Source organism: Sciurus carolinensis, chromosome 19 (genome assembly GCF_902686445.1).
Source record: "Sciurus carolinensis chromosome 19, mSciCar1.2, whole genome shotgun sequence".
Taxonomy (NCBI): domain Eukaryota; kingdom Metazoa; phylum Chordata; class Mammalia; order Rodentia; family Sciuridae; genus Sciurus; species Sciurus carolinensis.
In genome coordinates this window covers 11,718,223-11,737,345 of record NC_062231.1, presented here as the reverse complement: position 1 = coordinate 11,737,345, position 19,123 = coordinate 11,718,223, and the positions used below count along the sequence as shown (strand labels likewise).

The 19,123-nt window shown below is 56.5% G+C and overlaps 1 protein-coding gene across 5 annotated transcripts in view; it reads right to left on the bottom strand.

The window, feature by feature from the left end:
* Slc6a6 (solute carrier family 6 member 6) overlaps positions 1-17,936 on the bottom strand; it is a 71,395-nt gene extending 53,459 nt beyond the window's left edge. For 4 of the 5 annotated variants that reach the window (XM_047534718.1, XM_047534715.1, XM_047534716.1 and 1 more), the window contains exons 1-2: positions 17,672-17,936; positions 6,083-6,126 (exon numbers count right to left, since the gene is read on the bottom strand). The gene's annotated coding sequence lies outside the window, so the exon portion shown is untranslated. The remainder of the gene's footprint in view (positions 1-6,082; positions 6,127-17,671) is intronic. The other variant, XM_047534717.1, reaches the window with a different exon arrangement.
* Between the last annotated feature and the right edge of the window lie 1,187 nt (positions 17,937-19,123).

The window sequence follows — 19,123 nt, the reverse complement described above, 5'->3', positions numbered from 1 at the left end:
AATCATCCCCAAAAACACTTTCTAATGACCCCTAACAAGACACAGAAACGTTTGCACCACACTTTCCAAAATACCCCTCTGTGCACCAGCTAACTCGGCAGGCATCAGAGTCCCCACTTCACGGATGAGGTGCCTGAAGTCCAGACAGGAGATGAACTCAGCCCAGGAAGCAGCAAGGACAAGTCTCTCAAGAGCATCGGGTGTTCTGAGAGGAGCACAGGCCTGCAGTCTCAAGGTGCTGTGTGACTTTGGGCCTAGAGACATACCTCTCTGAACTTCATGAGGCTTCTTTTTCTTTTTATTTCTTTTTTTTTTTTTTTGTGGTGCTAGGGATCAAACCCAGAGCCACTGATTCACACCACCAGCCCTAAAGGGAAAGCAGACAGGCTCAGAAGGAGGTGTGGCTCATGGTCCCAAACCGCTTGCCTTCCTTGGCCTTCTAGTCCTATACCCATACTGCCTCTTTGGAGGGGGCGCCCATCCCACTTTGCAAGTGAAAAATGGTTTGTGTGATCATTTATGTCATTTCCTCCCTTCTCAACATTCACCGGGAATGAATGAATTCTGCTCCCCCAGCTGTGAGCTCTTAAAGAGGCAGGAGGCCGTCAGGAGGGATAAATCCAGACGGGCAGCAGGGTTCTTGCCTTAGTCAGCTTTCTGTTACTGTAACAAACACCTGACACCATCAGCTTATAAAGAAGAAAGGTTTCTTTTGGCTCAAAGTTTTGTTGGAAGTTTCAGTCCAGGGACACTTAGTTCTGTGGGTTTTGGACCAGTGATCAGGCAGAACATCCCGGCGGCAATTCTTGGCAAAACGGTTCTTTTCACGGCCAGGATGGGAAAGGAAGGAAGAGGAGGGGGCTGTGTTCCCACAATCCCCTTGGAGGACACGCCCCTAGTGACCAAAGACCTTCCACTAGACTCCGCCCCTTAAAGGCTCCTCTACCTCCCAATAGTGCTGTGGCTGGGGACCTAGCCTTCATCGCCAGGGCTTCTGGGAGACACTTATCCAAATCATGGCAGCGACCACAGAAGGGGAAGGCAGGGTGGGCAGCCCAGGACCTGAAGCCTGGCAGTCCTTGGTGACCACCCAGTGCTCCTCTCAGTTCGAGAACAGGGCTGTCTGGTGGCTCAGAGGATGTGATTGTACAGTTCTGGGGCAGAGCACGTGCTCTGTAAGCATCTGGGACCCAGGAAATCCCCCAGGTTGACTCCCTGGTGCCGGAATGGGTGGACAGAGGCGTCTAAGGCAACAGAAAGGGACAGGGCTGGGGCTGGATTCACCAGTCAAGAGTTCCAGCATGGTTTCCATGACAACAACCGTTTTCTCCCTGAGCATAAATGATGCTCAGAGGGAGGTTTGTCACACTCAGCAAATACTATCCAGCATGTACTGAGCTAAAAAAAATCCCATGCTGTTTATCCAAATTCTAATTTACCACCCTCACCGGGCACGTCTGTCATCCCAGCGGCTCGAGAGGCTGAGGCAGGAGGATCGGGAGTTGGAGGCCAGCCTCTGCAACCTAGCCAGGCCCTGAGCAATGTAGGGAGACCCTGTCTCTAAATAAAATATAAAAAGGGCTGGGGACGTGACTCAGGGGTGAAGCACCCTTGGTTCAATTCCCGGTACCAAAAAAAAAGAAAGAAAGAAAATGGCATACAGGAAATATACGTGCCACAGTCTCCTATCTGCCTCTCTTAACAGACATTGCTAATCAATCATGGCATTTTCTCATCGATCTGGACCTGGCCTCATGCTCCTTGATAGACAAAGGAAAGCCCTCATGCAGGGAAGGCGGAGATGGGCATTTGAAGAAGGGGGCAGATGAGGATGGAGAGAATTTGGTGCTGAGGATTAAGAAGGTGCTGGAACATGAGGGGCAGAAACACCATCCACAACTAGCTCTGGCTGCTGCCAGGGTACACATGGAAGTTCCATGAGGGCTGTGGCACTAAGCTGGGGAGCTGGGCCAGGGGCCACTGCGGTCCCTAAAGATGACATTACCCCCTGGGACACATATATATATATATTTTTTTTTCTTTCTACAGTGCTGGGGACGGAACCAGGGGTGCCTAACCACTGAGCAACACTCCCAGTTTTTTTGATTTTTAATTTCGAGACAGGGTCGGGCCGAGTTGCTTAGGACCTCCCTCAGTTGCTGAGGCCGGCCTCCAACCTGCGATCCTCCTGCCTCAGCCTCCCGAGTCCCTGGGATCACAGGCTTGGGTCTGAAGAGAACAAGGACATGTCAGAGGATCATCCAGAAAGCTGGCAGGGAAAGGGGTGGAGAAGGATGGACTGAGGATCCCTTTGCATAGCTGACCTGCTGGCCCAGGCTCCCTCCGTCTGGGGTGCCCTGGGAAGCCAGCACCTCCAAACCCAGAGGCCGTCTGCAGCGCTAGGGATCCGGGAGGCTCCTGCTTTGGGGCACCCGTGTTTCTAGACTTACCATCCATTGGCTGAGAGAAGATGAGCACATGGGAATGCCTTCTAGAAACTTCTCTCAGAGTTTGCCAGAGTGGACAGCTCTGGTCTCTGGAAGGCCCTGGCAACTTCTAAACAGAAACTCTGTCCTTGAAGATATTCCCATTTGACTCTTGCCAAGACCAAGAGCCACAATGGAAGACACCCCCGGGCTTCTTCAGGGAGACCCATGCTTTCCTGTCGCACAGGTTGGGCCAGAAAAGAGGCACTTCCTGTCCTGGTCTTTGTGAAGCAAGGAGACCGAAAAACCCAGGCTCCCCGTTCCGAACTCAGCTTCGGAGCTGCTGCCTCAAGTTGCAATTTGCTCACCTGTTACCTGAGTCCCATCAAAACTGCCGTATGGCCGGGCACAGTGGCACACACCTGTCATCCCAGCGGCTCAGGAGGCTGAGGCAGGAGGATCACAGGTTCGAAACCAGCCTCAGCAAAAGCGAGGTACTGAGCAACTCAGTGAGACCCTGACTGTAAATAAAATGCAAAATAGGGCTGGGGATATGGCTCAGTGGTCGAGTGTCCCTGAGAAAAAAGAAACTGACTTATGAAGCCCACAACAGTCATCCCAGTGGCTCAGGAGGCTGAGGCAGGAGGATGGCAAGGTCGAGGCCAGACTCAGCAATTTGACGAGGCCCTGAGCAACTTCGAGAGACTGAAATTCAAGAGGGCTGGGGATTTGCTCAGTGGTAGGGGGCTGACCTGGCAGGGGCGACGCCCTGGGTTCCAAACCAGAAAAAAAGGATCACGTGCATAATCAGGGTAACCGAACCCTAAATACCCTTCATCATCGGCCGGACTTTCCAGGGTAGGGATGCTGAGTTTGATACTCTCGCGAAACGGGGGTGAGGTGGCATTTCCCAAGGAGCCTAGAAGTCACGGTCACACCCCGCCACCCCCCACCAGAGTTCAGAGTCGGGGGATCTCAAGACAAGATCAGAGAGGGCGTCCTGCGGAAAATCCCGGGTGCTGGGCGCGCCTCTGACTTCAGAGGTGGTGACATCTAGCCACGCCCCCTTCCGAGGGTCACTCCCTCCAAATCCTGCAGCCTGTCCCCTCAGGGGGCCCAGGAGCCCTTTCAGCAAGAGCAAGCCCAGAGGGCTGCGTGGAGGAGGCGCCAGACACATGGGAGGGAAACCAGCTCTCAGGCTCAGTTGTCTCTTCTGTGCAATGGGCTCCCCAGGGGGGCACCCAAAGCTCCCCCGCTGGCCGTCTCCGTTTATGAGCTGCCGGCCGGGGTGGGGCCGCCCGCCGCACATTCCAGCGTCCAGTTTCCCAAGGCTCCTGGCTACTCATTAACCAGCGGGGAGGCCTGGGGGCGGGGCCGGACCTGGATTCTGCTCCTCGCCTGGGGGTTGGGGGCGGTGCTGCACCGCCTGGGGACCAGGGTCAGATCCAGCCGTGATTCCCCTGCTTCATAGCTGTGCAATCTTGGGAGAAGTCACTTGACCTCTCTGGGCCTCAGTTTTCCAAATCTGTAAAATGGCACTAACGGTGAGCCATCGGGGATTGAGTCTGCCAGCGTTCAACCCGCTCAGCTGTCGTTTCTACAGAAACAATAAGGAGCCAGGGACCACGCCTGTCATCCCTGCTAGTCAGGAGGATGCGTTCCAGGCCAGCCTCCGCAAACTTAGCAAAGCCCCGGTCTCAGAATAAAATTGTTCAAAAGGCTGGGGATGTGACTCGGCAGTGGAGTGTCCCTGGGTTGAATCCCCAGTAACTACAAAAAATAAAAAAAATAAAAATAAGGAAGCTCAGCAGGGGGGATGGGGGGCGCACGACTGTAATCCCAATCTGTTTGGGAGGCTAAGGCTGGAGGATCAAAAGTTGGAGGCCAGCCTCAGCTGCTTAGTGAGACCCTGAGCCACTCAGGGAGATCCTGTCTCTAAATAAAAAATCAAAAGGGCTGAGGATGTGACTTGGTAGTGAAACCCCCCTGTGATCAATCCCCAGCCACAAAGAAAAATAAAATTCACAGCCGGTTCTACAGGGGCAACAGGAAGGGCTCTTGTTTTCCAAAACAGAACAGAGTAGAAGCCACCAAGGATGATCAGCCAAGAAACCTGAGCCCGAGAGTTTTAGGAGCTTAAATGTAAGATACATTTTTCACTGAATTCCGGGATTAAAGGATTTTCAATGCCCTGATGTTTAAAATCAGTTAAATCAGTCCAAAAAAGAAGAATATAGCCTTCGAACTGCTTTTAGAGTAAGACACCACCGTGATCCCGCACTAAAAGCAAGCAAGCAAGCAAATACCAGCACAGTCGACGAAATGTCATTAGGGCCTGTAGATTAGATAGCAGAACCGTGTCCCGGGTTGGTAATCAACGTTGTGCTTATATAAGACAATGCTCTTACGAAATCCCCGGAGGACTGGGGTAAAGGGGTATCCGCCTTACGCCCCAATGATTCAGCAAAAACTAAACGAAACAAAAAAATCAAATTCGTGTGACTTTTTATAGAACATAAGAGAAGAGGCGAGGAAATGAATATAGTCAATATTAGCTATAAGGAAATCTAAGTGAAGGGTATCAGGAGCTCCCAGTAATACTCTGGCCGCTTCTCTGAAAGTTTATTATATTTTAAAATAGAAAGTCTCACTCAGCTGTGCTTCATGGCACCGGCACCTGTCATCCCAGCGGCTCGGGAGGCTGAGGCAGGAGGATGAAAATTTCGAGGCCAGCCTCAGTGAGACTCACTCTTAAAATCAAAAAATCAAAAGGACTGGGGATATGACTCAGGGGTAAAGTGCCCCTGGGTTCAATTCCCAATATAAAAAGAAAAAAAAAAAAAAAAGAATAGAAAGTTTTAAGTTTTAAAAAAGCTTTCAACTTTTTAAAAATAAAAAGTTTAGTGGGGACTATGGGCACATGCTTGTAATCCCAGCCACTGGAGGCTGAGGCAGGAGGATCAAAAGTGGGAGGTCAGCCTCAGCAATTTACCCAGACCCTGTCTCAGTGGCACAGTGTCCTCCTTAGCCTGTCCAAAGTCCTGGCTTGGATTCGCAGCACCACCCCCACCCCCAAAAGTCTAACAGATTAGAGACAATTTTTTTTTCTTTGCAGCACAAAGATTCAAACCCAGGACTTTGTGCATATTAGGTGCTCCGTCCCTGAGCTCCAGCCCAGAGCCCTGAGCAGACAAAATTGGGATGGAAGCCCCAGGCCCCAGCTCATCCTGTGCACATGGACCTAGTGGTCCCCACTGATTTCTTTTTCTTTTGGCACCAGGGATGGAACCCAGGGGTGCTTAACCCCTGAGCCACCCCCCCAGCCCTTTTTATGTTTTATTTAGAGACAGGGTCTCACTGAGCTGCTTAGGGCCTCGCCCAGTTGCTGAGGCTGGCCTCCAACTTTTGATCCTCCTGTCTCAGCCTCCCGAGTCAATGGGATCCCAGGCATGTGCCACCGTACCTGGGTGGGGGTCCCCCCTTTTCAGGACCAACTCAGCAAAGATCTGGCCCAGGCAAGGCTCCCCCGACAGAACGCGGGCACACAGGAGACTGACCACCTGGAGGTGACGTGGACCAAGTCCTGAGGCCTCCAGGACGGATCGTCCCTGCCACCCGTGACACGGCGACCCCGCGGGAGGCCAGGAGGTACTCACATGCTGGAGCCTCCTCAGAAGGGACTGTGGTTCTGGTTCTGGACCTACAGCAGAGAAGAGAAGAGACCTGGTGAGTGCCGGCGACACGGGCCTCCAGGTCATCTACCCAAGGACGACCCTGGGGAGGGGCCTCACCAAACCCCAGTGGGACTCGGGACCTGGAAAGCCACAGGTGTGCGCAAGGTGGGGCTCGGTGGTGCCTGCCTGTCATCCCAGCAGCTCAGGAGGCTGAGGCAGGAGGATCACAAGGTGGAGGCCAGCCTCAGAAATTTAGTGAGGCCCTCAGCAACTCAGTGAGACCCTGTCTCTAAATAAAATATAACGAGGCCTGGGGATGTGACTCTGTGGTTAAGCACCCCTGGGTTCAATGCCCCTGGTACCACCAAAAATAAATATGAAGAAATAAATAAAATTAAAAGTTTGCTTTGCTGTCACATGCACAAAAGGCCATCAGGCACACCCGGGTTTATAGCAGCATTTCTCACAACAGCCAAAGGTGGCAGTGAACCAGGTACCCACGGATGGATGAACAGATGGACAAAACGAGGTTTATCTACACGGTGGAATATTATTCACCCTTCAAAAGGAAGACAATTCTGACACATGATACATAGATGAACCTGGAGGACTTCCTGCTGAGAAACATTAGTCAGTCACAAAAAGGAAAAGTACTGACTGTCTGGTTCCATTCATATGAGGTGCCTAGAGGAGTCAGATTCACAGACAGGAAGTAGGATGGGGGGTGACAGGAACTGGGGAAGGGGGTGGGGGGTGGCTTCCTGTTTAATGGGGACAGAATTTCAGTGTCATAACGTGACAAAGTTGTGGAAATCAGTAGGGGTGATAGTGGCACAGTCCCGTGCATACACATGGTGCCACTGAGCTGCACACTTAAAAATGACTGAGTGGGCGATTTTATGCTATGTGCATTTTACTGCAGTTTCTTTAAAGTATAAAGGTTGAGCCAGACACGGTGGCGCACGCCTGTCATCCCAGCGGCTCGGGAGGCTGAGGCAGGAGGATCACAAGGGTGAGGCTGAGGCAGAAGGATCGCTAGTTAGAGGCCAGTCTCAGCAACTTAGCCAGGCCCTAAGCAACTCAGTGAGACCCTGTCTCTAAATAAAACATAAAAAGGGCTGGGAGGTGGCTCTGTGGTTAAGCACCCCTGGGTTCAATCCCCGGTACCCTAAAAAAAACGTATATCCACACATATACACACACGGACTCACACCCACGTGCTCACGCGAACCCACGCGTGCACCCTCTCTGAATGCAATGCCCTAAAACTCAATCAGCAGCTGCCCGCATGATCTGAGAGATTCGGGAGGCCAAGGCAGGAGGATCGCAACTTGGAGGCCAGCCTCAGCCACTTAGCGAGGCCCTCAGCAGCTCAGCGAGACCCTGTCTCTAAATAAAACATGAAAAGGGCTGGGAGGCGGCTCAGGGGTTAAGCGCCGGGTTCAGCCCTGGGACTCCAGAGTCCTCCTGCTGGTCTTCCAAGAACGGGGCGCGCGTCCCGAGAGCTCCCGGCGGGCGGCGGGCTAAGGCGGCCCCGCTGCGGGCCTGGTCCCGACAGGCTGCCTGGAGAAGCCCCTGTGGCTTTGGACGGAGGAGGCCGTGGAGTCGCCGAAGGCTTCCCCACGTGGTCCTGTCCAAGGTGGCAGTGACCCAAAGGCCTGGCTGCCAGCTCCAGCCTGGCGACCCTCGGCTGGGGGCCTGGGGCTTGGGGACCCCGGCAGAGTTTGGTGCGGTTTGTGCGACGGGACCCCCAGTGTCACCTGATCGCTTGCTTCTGCGCTTTTCGTGGCGAGGCGGGTCTCGCGGTGGGGCAGGCTGGCCTGGGACCCTTCCCACCTCCCAGGAAAAAACTCTGCCACCCTGAACCACCCGTCAGGATGGGGCCCGAGATCCTGCCTTCCCGCCCGGCTCCCTGGCCACGTCCACGCGGCTGCTCTGGGGACCACACTTGGCATCGAGCAGAGAGAACAGGCCGGGCGCGGGGAACGCACGCCGGTCATCCCAGCGGCTCGGGAGGCTGAGGCGGGAGGATGGAGAGGTGGAGGCCAGCCTCAGCAATTTGGCCAGATCCCAAGTAAACTCAGCGAGACGCTGTCTCTAAATAAACACTGAAAAGGGCCGGGGACGCGTCTGGGTGGCGAAGCCCCCTGGGTTCAATCCCAGGTACCGAGAAATAAGAATCATGATGAAATGAACTCGTGGTGAGCGCAGGGCGGCCGAGGAGACCCCGCGTCCTCCGCAGGAACGCTTGGCGAGCGGGCGTCCGTCCCGCCTGGGAACTCGGTCACGGTCAAGGTAATACGTACACTGCAAAGGGCCTTCCAGGTGGCAGCTATGGGGCTTTCCAGGACAGTCCGGCCGCTTTGTCCCTCTCTGCAGAGAGCTGCGCCCTTTATGTGCAAAGACGGCAAATTGCCCTCTGGTTGGAGCGGGCGCTGGAGGCAGGAGGCCACCGTGGGTGTCTCCTGGGGTGACAGTCCCCAGATTCCCCCGGTTCCAGCCTTGAACAGCCTCCTCCCCATCCCCCACGCCAAGAGCAAACCCAGCACCCAGAACAGCCGGACCAGAGACGCTGGACTGCAGGGCTGAAGCTGAACAGCACTCCTTGCTCCCTGGTCTGCTCCCCAGTCATGACCTTGAGGGACGCCCTCCACCTGCCGCATCCGCTTGCATTACCCGACCAGCCAGATGCAGCTGGGCGCTAATCATGGCAAAGCAAAACCAAAAATTTGGAGGTGGTGCTGCACGCCTGCGATCCCGGCAGGGTCAGGCTCGGGAGGCTGAGACAGGAGGATTGCAAATTGGAGGCCAGCCTCAACCACTCAACAAGAGGCTAAGGCTGGCAGCAGGGACAGCGCAATGGCACGGGTGGCTGTGAAGATCATTCTGAGGGGCCGTAGGTTTCTCAGAGGCGTAGAGGACAGAAACAGACCCCTCGGGCCGTGGGAAGGAGCCGGCAGCTCACGGTTCTTTTTTCTTTTCCGTTTTTCCTTTTTTAAGGTTCCGACTCATCTCTCGTCTTCCGCTAAATAGTGACTGGAAGACTCAGGTTGCTCCCCAGTTCTCCTACTGGACTAAAATCCCGTAGCGAGAGCTCTGCGCAGATCTCGGGAATTCGGTCCCCCGATGGAGGGAGGTCCGGGTCCTCCTGCTCCCGCCTAGAACGGCTCCCCGGAGCCCCGCACCCAAAGCCCGAAGTCAGGACATCTTGAAAGACGGGGCCCAGGGGTTGTGGTGACACACGCTCCCACACAGGGCAGGGTCTTTTCTCCCAGTCTGTCTCCTTCAAACTCAAAGCCAACCTGCATGACCTCAGGCAGGTGAGGAGAGTGAGGACCAGAGAGGGTGAAGAATTCACCGAGGTCACACAGCAAGTCAGAAGCTACGGGGCATGGAAACCCGGGTGTCCCCCTGCCCAGTCGTGACTCTTTGATTTTAGACAGGGCTTCCATGGTTCTTCATTAACCCGAGGTGTGTAAGTTTTTTAACACGGTGCCCCTGCCAAAGGAAGAACTCCATCAAGGCTTTGATCTGTTTTGTTTGACAGCCATACCACCGGGACTGGAGCCCCATGTAAGTACCTGCTGGTGCCAGGGAGGCTGAGGAGGGAGGATTGCACATTTGGAGGCCAGCCTCAATGATTAAGTGAGACCCTAAGCAACTCAGCGAGACCCTGTCTCTAAGCAAAAAATAAACAGGGCTGGGGACATGGCTCAGGGGGTAAGTGCCCCTGGGTTCAATCCCTGCTCACAAGAAAAAAGAAAAAAGAAAAAAGAAGTCCAAACCACAGGCCTCTTCTCAGGAGCGAGGGAGACAGATATTCTCAATGTCCGCTGGGCACCTACTGTGAGTCAGATCCCTGTACTGGACACTGGCACCTCCGTCCCTGCCCCCGACGTGTCCCACATCAGGTGGACCAACACAAGACAAGGCCATAGCTGTGTGAGCTCAGGAGAAGGGAAGAGAACAGGGTTCCGCGGGCTCAGATCAGGGCGAGTTCGATTCCGCTTGGACACTATAGTCATTTTTTTTTTCTTTTGGTCCCAGGGATGGAACTCAGGGGCGCTTAACCCCTGAGCCACACCCCCAGCCCTTTTGATTTTTTAATTTTGAGACAGGGTCTCGCTAAGTGGCTGAGGCTGGCCTCCCACTTGCGATCCTCCTGCCTCAGCCTCCCGAGTGGCTGGGATGACAGGCGTGGGCCGGGGCGCCCCGGCTCAGGCCATCTTTTTTGATGTGTCAGGACCTCTGTGGGGGCTCAGGGAACACTTCGCAGATCACGTAGCTTCACCCCGGCCCTTGAAGAACATAAAGGAGTCGCGGGAGGGAGGCCTTGCGACTGACCACAGGGGAGAGAGCCTGCCGCTCAGTCTAGGACCGGAAACCAGCCAGATCACCAGGGAGAGGAGTGAAGCTGGGGTAGGTGACAGCGCTAGCCAAGAGTCGGAGCAGCTTCCAACAGCAGACTCAGGAGCACTAGGGAGCCACAGAAGGCTCTTGAGCGGGAGAGTGGCCTGCTGAGAGCTGGCTCCTGGCTGGCACAGGGAGGGGGCACGGTGGCTTTGGCGACATCAGCTTGCAGAACTGACACTGGGTGTCGCGGGCTGTGGCGGAGCAGCAGGTGCCCATCAGCCGAGGAGCCAGAGGGCGGAGTCCCCAGGACCTCCCCTTTCCGGCACCCTTCACCCACTGAGCATGACTCTGCTGAAATCCACCCGCCAACCGCACTCCCCCACCCCCCAGCAACTGGCAGCCTCGGGTTAAAGGACTTTCCGCTGGAAAGAGGACGGAGGAACATGGACGTGAGTCACTTGGCACTTTTACCACAGTGACGAAACGCCGTGGACACGGGACCTGCAGGCTGTCCCTCCGCTGCCGACTGGAGCCGCATTGAATGGGGGACACTGAGGATCAGAAGGGATCAGGGAAGAGCCCAGGGGAGCTAGAGGAGAGGACGTGGCCCTCCTGCCTTCCAGTGCTGACCAGGAAAGAAGGCACTAGGGAGCCACTGAAGGTTTTTGAGCAGGAGAGTAGCATGCCGAGAGCTGGCTCCCGGACGGCACAGAGACACCCAGGAGGCACTGCGGGTCCTCCTTGTCCTGGGACCACCAACCCTCTCCTTTCCCCCACAATCTTGTCCAGACCGTGGCCAAAGCAGCTCAGTGGGCCCCAGGATCGACGTTCCTCTGAATTCCTCCATCTTGAAACCCCATCTTGGATATCTAGGATTCCTTTCTTTTTTTTTTTTTTTTGGTACCAGGGATTGAACCCAGGGGTGCTTAACCCCTGAGCCACATCCCCAGCCCCTTTTTAGTTTTTAATTCGAGACAGGGTCTCACTAAATTGCTTAAGGCCTAAGTTGCTGAGGCCGGCCTCCGATTTACCATCCTCCTGCCTCAGCCTCCTGAGTTGCTGAGATTCCAGCCGTACGCCACGTGCCCGGGGCCCATCTTAGCCAAGCCCTAAGGAGTCTTTCTGACTGGTACCCCTTTGCCTCGCACCCGTTTTCCCATTAGCTGTGATAAAACCAGAATCTGGACGTGTGAACACCCTCAAACAAAAGTTTGGGGCAAGACCTGGACGTGCAGCTGGCTCAGCGGGAAACCCTAGGCTTCCCGGGCAGGAGGCCCTGGGGTTCCGTCCCCAGCGCCAAAAATCAAAAGCCTGAACCAGAACCCTGAGCAGCGTCCTCCTTGTGCCTCTTGCCAGGGGACGTGAACCATCTCTGAGTGATGGCAGAACCAGGCTCCTTCGAACGGCTGCATCTTCGGGCTCCTGGCCCACAGAGCGGGTGGGCAGGAGCCGTTGACCCGGTGACCCCAGGCTCCACAGCCAAAAGGACCCCTTTGTCACACCTGTCCCCGATTTCCTGTCTGTCTGCCTTTGGCTTCAACCACCTGGATTGTTCATTAACACCCTCCTGACAATCATCTTGTCCGCTCCCTCCTCCCGCCGGAGACTCAGCACGGGGACCATTAGATGTATGCCTCGCATGCAGTAGGTGCTCAATAAATATTTTGCAGTGCAGCCAGTAAAAGACAGGCTGAGGCATGAAGGAGACTCTGACTCCAGTGTCCTTCCACCCTGTCCCAAGCCGTGTCGGCTGAGGCAAGTCACCTCGGGTGCAGAGATTTCCTGGGGGAAGGGATGATCGAGATGGGGCATGAGGGTCGCCAGCTGAAGGTCAGCCCAGGCCGCTTGGCAAGACCCTGTCTCAAAAACTATAAGGGCCCATGTTGGATGGGGCTGTGCGCACCTGTCATCCCAGTGGCTCGGGAGGCTGAGGCAGGAGGATCGCAAGTTGGAGGCCAGCCTCAGCCACTTAGAGAGACCCTGTCTCAAAATAAAAAATCAAAAGGGCTGGGGGTGTGGCTCAGTGGTAGGGCACCCCTGGGCTCAATTCCCTGGTCCTGTAGAAATAACATCCATAAATAACAGGTTCCTGTGGGTCAGCGGGGGAGCGTGGTTGACTCCCGTGCGACTTGGGGGCAAGTTCAAAGCCGCTGGGTGGAAGTTTCTAGTTCACGGAGCTGGGAGCCCTCAAGGGCAGTTAGACAGGCCTGACGGAAGAGGTCGGTGGCTCCCAAGGGCAAGGCCAGCCGTCCCGGACGTGCTGGCAGCCTGCGTTCTGACGTGAGGCCGGTCCACAATGGTCCATTGTCTGAACAGACCGACGGGCAGGACCCAGACCGGTCGGCTGCCACCTTTGTTAAGGAGAAAAGAAAAGTCCCCCTGCCTTACTGAAGAAATCCTAGACAACTGCTGAGTCTGAAGAGGAAATCGAAACCGAAATGACAACCTCCAAAAAGTGATAAGGGGTTTGCATCCAGAGGGACGGCTCGGGGTACAGCCAAAGCTGCATGCTGAGGACGAGGCATAACCTTAAAGGATATTTGGGTTTTTTTGTCCTCCTGGTACTAGGTATCGAACCACTGAGCTCCATCCTCAGTCCCACATTTGACATTTTTCTTTTTAAGCATCCAAAAGGATCACTTTGAACTTAATACAGTTTTTTTTTTTAAATTTTATTGCTTATGGTATGTTATTTTTATGATTAAAAGTGACTCTTCACCAGGTTGGGAGGCACATGCCTGTAATCCCAGCTACTGGAGAGGATGAAACAAGGGGGTCACACGTTTGAGAGATCAGCCCGGGCAACTCAAAATAAAAAATAAAAGGGCCAGAGCCAGGTGCAGTGGTGCACGCCTGTCATTCCCATGGCTTGGGAGGCTGAGGCAGGAGGATCACAAGTTGGAGGCCAGCCTCCACAACTTAGCAAGACCCCTAGCAACTTAGCAAGACCCTGTCTCGAAATAAAAAATCAAAAGGGCTGGGGATGTGGCTCAGTGGTAAAGTACCCCTGGGTTCAGCCCCAGGTCCCCAAAACAGAAAAAAGATTCCAGAACTCTATTCCCCAGGACTCTCCTTCAGGATGTGCAGGGTGCACCTGGGAATCTCAATTTATTGGTTTAAAATAAAAAAAAAAGTATTCCAGATAAGTCTTTTTTTTTCTTTCTCACCCACCCTGAAACTGGTCTGGAAGTCATGGGCTCCCCATGATCCTCCTGCCTCAGCCTCCCCAGTAGCTGGGACCACAGGTGTGTGTACCATTGTGTGGCTAATCCCAGGTAATTCTGTTTTTTTGTTTGTCTGTTTGTCTGTCTAGATATTGGGAACTGAACTCCGGGGCACTCGACCACTGAGGCCCATCCACAGCCCTATTTTATATTCTATTTAGAGACAGGGTCTCGCTGAGCTGCTTAGGGTCTCACTTTTGCCGAGGCTGGCCTCGAACTCGAGATCCTCCGGCCTCAGCCTCCTGAGCCAGCCGGGTGATTCTTCTCATGACTGAAGACAGTTAGGGCAGCTGCCCCTCCTCCCGCCCTCCCTGTTCTGCTTTGTTTTGGGTGTTTTGTTTTTTCAGAAACAGAAAATGAATTCTTCTTTCTTCTTCCCTTTCTCTCAATCCCCTGAGCCCCACCCGCTAGCCTCGGCCTCAGCTCAGGTTTCCCCAGGAAGCCTGGCCAGGTGAGGTGGGAGGAGAGGCCCACACGGCCCGTCCAGAGCTCAACCTAGAGCTGCCAGGACAGCGTGCTCCTGGGAGTTCAAAGCCAGCGAGTTAATGGCCTGTGTACCTGTTAAACAGCATGTCCAGGTTTCACCCCATGCTTCCAGAACAAGCTCAGGACAAGACTCCCTGGCAGAGAAAAAGCTGGGGATCCTACCCAATAGCTCGGCCCCCCTCAGCCTCCTGGAACCCAGCCTCATCCTTTGCTCACTGTCAGGGGTCTCCCGGGCTCCAGGCTGGCCTGGCTTCTGTCCTGCTGACCTCTGAGTAAAGCCCAAGCCCCCCCAGAAAGCACTCCAAATCCTCCACCATCTGGCTCCCTTCAAATCCAAGCCTGGTTGGAGGTGGTGGCACAGGCCCGTCATCCCAGTGACTCTGGAGGCTGAGGCAGGAGGATCGTAAGATGGAGGCCGGCCTCAGCACCTTAGCGAGGTCCTACCTCAACAACAACAACAAAAGGCTGAGGATGTGGCTCAGGGGTAAAGCACCTCTGGGGTCAATCCTGCTACCAATGAATGAATTCGATGACTTCTGCTACCTGCCCTACCATCCATGCACACCCGGTCACTCCTTGAGTCTTCTTGGTGTCACCCCACGGATGGCAACGGTCACGGGAGCCGCTCCTCCTCTCTCCGTCTGGACTGCGTGTTCCTTCAAAGCCAGCTTCCTGGCCCCAATCAGAACTGACCTCAGCCAAGGTTTATTAACCGACTAAACGAAGCATATTTAAAAAAGAACTCTCATTCCAAGTCCGCCAGACCCTCAGCTCCTCCCCAAAAGCCACCAACTCCAACAGAAGCTGTTGGCCAGGGCAGGTCAGCCCACGTAGAAGAGTGACACACAGCTCCCAAAGAATCTGGCTCCTGCCCTTGACCTTCTGTAGAAGTGGGGCGGGGGGTGGTCAGCCTCTACTGGACCTGAATTGCTTAGGGCCTCGCTTGTGTTGAGGCTGGCTTTGAGCTCCTGATCCTCCTGCCTCAGCCTCTGGAGCTACAGCCCAGGTAATTCTTGGAATGCCAACCCCAATTCCCACCCCGGGAAGCTGCACGGGGGGCGGGGTGTCCTTGCAATGCACTGGCCACTCTTTCCTGTATCCAGGAATGTGCTCGCAAGTGTTTTATCATCGGGATCTTGGGAGAGACTTTCAGAGATGCAGTGCTCCCCCATCCCCTGAGGACAGAAGGACCAACGGGGTTACCGTATCCAGAGCCCAGACTGCGTCTTGGGAGGTGGGCACTTATCCCGGGAATGGAATCAGGGCTCCCTGAGAAGGCACAGAGAAAGGAGAAAGAATCGGGCACAGAACTGATGTCCCTATGGGTCCCATTCACTCCCCCTCCAACCCTGAGGACGGGGGTACCTTTCTCCCAGCCCCGCTTCCATCTCAACTTGCCAGGAAATTGGGGATCAAAGCTCCAGTTCTGGTACTGTCCGGTGAAGGCCAAGTCTTCTCCTTGGCCCTCAGTTGGCCCATCTGTAAAATGGGCACTACCCTCAGGTCTCCAGAGGCTGCTCAGCAGATGTGGCCCAAGTGCCTCAGGATGAGGAGAAAGGAGCGAGGTGCAGAGGCTCCCAGCAAGAACAAGGGTGTCCCCGAAGAGCAAATGCTCAGAATTGCACCGTGGCCCTTGCCACATACCACAGTGACCCGGGAGCTCGTGACACCCTCTAATCGGCCGCCCTGCAGCCCGGACTGGGCTTTACAGCTTACCACAGCTTAGGTGGCCTCATCTCTCTGAATCCCCTCAAGGACGCGGCCACGCGGCTTGGCGTTGGCGTCCTCGCTGCCTGGACAGCCCAGCTGAGGTTCAGAGAGAATCACCCAAGGTCACCATGAAGACAGAGCACGCTCAGCTGCCTAGAGCCAAGGTCCCGCCTCTCAGGTCCCGGGTTTACCTGTCCAGGGGGCCGTATGCCCTGCCCACTTTACAGATGAGGAAACCGAGGCTCGGCCAAGGTTTGCCCAAGGTCAGCTGGGGGCCGAACCAGGTGGACCGCAGCCTCCAGCCCCTCTGCCAGTCCCACCCTCTGGTGGGTTCTCAGCCTGCGGCCACCGGGTCCCTCCCTAACCTCCCTGAAACATCGCCATGGTGAACTACCTTCCCCACCCCCAGCCCCACCTCCTCACGCCCACCCCACGCTCCCCGGATGACTCCCCGGTCCCCGGTCGAGGGAGACAGGCGGTTGCTAAGCGCTCACCCGCTCGCTCTCATAAAAATAAACTCCTTCTGGCGGGGAGACTCTGGACGCGATCCCCTCCCTCCCAGCCAACAAAAAAATGAAATAAAATTCCTTTTTAATTTTCAGAAGACCTCCTCCACGACATTTATTTGAACATCAGCTGTGCCAAATCGGGGGGCCCCGGTTTACTGAAGTCCCCATGGAGCCGCGCGCCACGAGCCCTCAACCCCGAGACCCTGCCGTGGACGCGTCTGGTGGTAACTGAGTGGATTTCTTTCCCCAGGCAGGAAATGGGGGCCCAGGCTGCCTCCCAGGCCTTTGGGGCTGGTCCTGGGGGAGGCTGGGATCTGGCAGAAGCCGGGCAGTGACCAAAATAGCCAAGCCAGTGGCCCTGCCCAGCACACACCTCCCTCTGAGTGTCCAGGAGGGCCGCCTGCAGTTCCCCTTCTAGAAGCTTTAGGGGAGCGGGAGGTGGTCCCCGAAAGTCCCCCCCGGCAGGTCCCTTGGTGGGAGGGGAAGGAGAACCTCCAGACCCAAAGAGGAACCCGCAGAAGGAAGGGGAAGCCCGGGGCAAGGGGTGCTCTGCGTCCACCCCGCTGCCCACTGCCTCCTGGCTGTCTCTGCCGGCCTGGGTCCCCCCACCTGCACCCAAGGCAGCGTGCCTCCCGGGCACCTCTCCTCCCATGCGGTACCCGCCCTGGAGAACCGGTCCAGGCCACTCAAGCCTCTGACACTGGGGACACCTCACAGGTACAGCCAAGGGGCACAGACGAGTGCCAAGAACCGGGGACCGAGAGGCACAGCCACACTCGGGAACACACACGTGCACACCGCCCGGGCCTCGGAGACACGGTCACACTGGGCTCACGCCCACGGGCACCCACCAGAGCCCAAACCCGGAGCCCCGGCCACAGAGCCACGCCACCCTCAGGTATCCGCGCGCGCGCACAGCCCGGGACACAGAGAATGGCACACCGCTCCGGATCGCCCATGTGCACGCTGCTGGCGACCCGGAGAAACGGCCGCCCTCGGAGGCACAGACGTATCCGGAGACGAGGAGGCAGACCCGGACCCCCGGGGGGACCGCGACACACCGACACCCGGGCGCACACACACCTGCCGCGCACCAGGCGCCCGAGCCCTTTCGCTAGGGAAACAATAACACGGTCCCCAGCGGCACTGGCCAGCCCGGGTCCCTCCCTCGGTGGCGAAAGGGACGCTGAAACGGAGAGGCCAGGACCTGCGGGGGCGCGGGGAGGTGGCCGAGCGCGGGATCGGGGAGGGGGCGGCTCGGCGCGCCCCGCTCCGGGTCCCTCGGGTACCTGCGGTGGCCGGCGCGCTGCGCTCGGCGGCGCTCGGTGGCACTGGCCGGGAGCTGCCCGCCCGCTCGGTCTGTGGCCCGCGGGCTCTGCGCTCCGCTCTCGCTCTGGGCGCCGATCGGCGTCCGGGCTGGAGGTCCCGATGGCTGGGCAGCGGCCGGGGCCAGGGCGCGGAGCTCGGCGCTGGCGGCCGCGCGGAGGAAGCGGTAATTTATAAGCGGCTTCTTCCTGACCTCGCGTGTCTGTTGTCTGAACAGGCAGCGCTCAGCATCACCCATCCTGCTGGGTGGAAAAATACCAGCTCGGCCGGGCCGGGGGCGGGGCCGGGGCGGGGCCTGGGCGCGCGGCCCCGCCCACACGCGGACACACGCGCGCGCACACACACACACACACACACACACGCACGCACGCACACAGGCGCTTGCAGGCACGCACGCGCGCACGGGCTCGGACACACAAAGAGCCCGGGCTCGCCTCGCCCAGCGCGCGCGCACACACCCGCATTCCGTGCAGGGAACGCTCGGTCCTGGCGCCGGTGCCAGGTGGCTCAGCCTTGTCCTCCGGCCCCTCCTGCCTCCCGAGGAAGAGCAAAAGCGATCCCCACCCCCTGCCCGGTCCCCTTTCGGAACCACGATCACCCCACCCCACCAGTCACCCACCCACCCACCTGGATTTGGGGAGGAGGGCCTCCCAGCTGGGTGGGTGTGCGCCTTTGAAAAATGGGCGCAGTCAGGAAGCCTGCCCCCCCCCCCCCCCCAGGGTGAGCTGAGGTTGGGACAGTGACCCAGGCCAAGAGCTCAGGCAGGGCATTAATCCCACCCACTTGGGAGTCTGAGGCAGGGAGATTCCAAATTCAAAGCCGGACTGAGCAACTTAGTGAGACCCTGTCACAAAATAAAAAAATAAAAAGTGCTGGGAACGTGGCTCAATAGAAAGGTGCCCTGGGTTCGATCTCCAGCGGGGTGCGGGGAGGAGGTTCCACAATCCTGGCTCGGCCCTGGCCCTGGGACTTTGGGCAAGTCACTCAGACTTTCTGTGCCTTGGTTTTCTCATCTGTAAAACAGAAATAAAAATGGCGGAACGGATCCCCGGGGCTGCTGGGAGGACCTAAGGTTAACAGTGTCAAGAGCTCAGAGCAGCTCCCAGCACCCAGGAAGCGCCCAGGCAGCGTCAGTTAAGGTGACTGTTTTTCAGTGCAGATGTGGAATGTGCCGTTATTCTTCCCCTTATTTGAATGATCAGATCCTCAAACGCCATCTTGCGCTGTGTGACCTAGGGCAAAGTCTTTTCCCTCTCTGATCCCCGTGTTCTCCTCTCTCTGTCTCTTTCCATGCCCCTCTCTCCCTGGCAGCTCATCAAGACCTGGGGCTCTTCCCCCAGTACCATCACTAGCCAACACCCTGCACTGGCCCCTCCTGGTCCCCCAGTGCCTTTGCACCCTTCCCTAGGGACCCC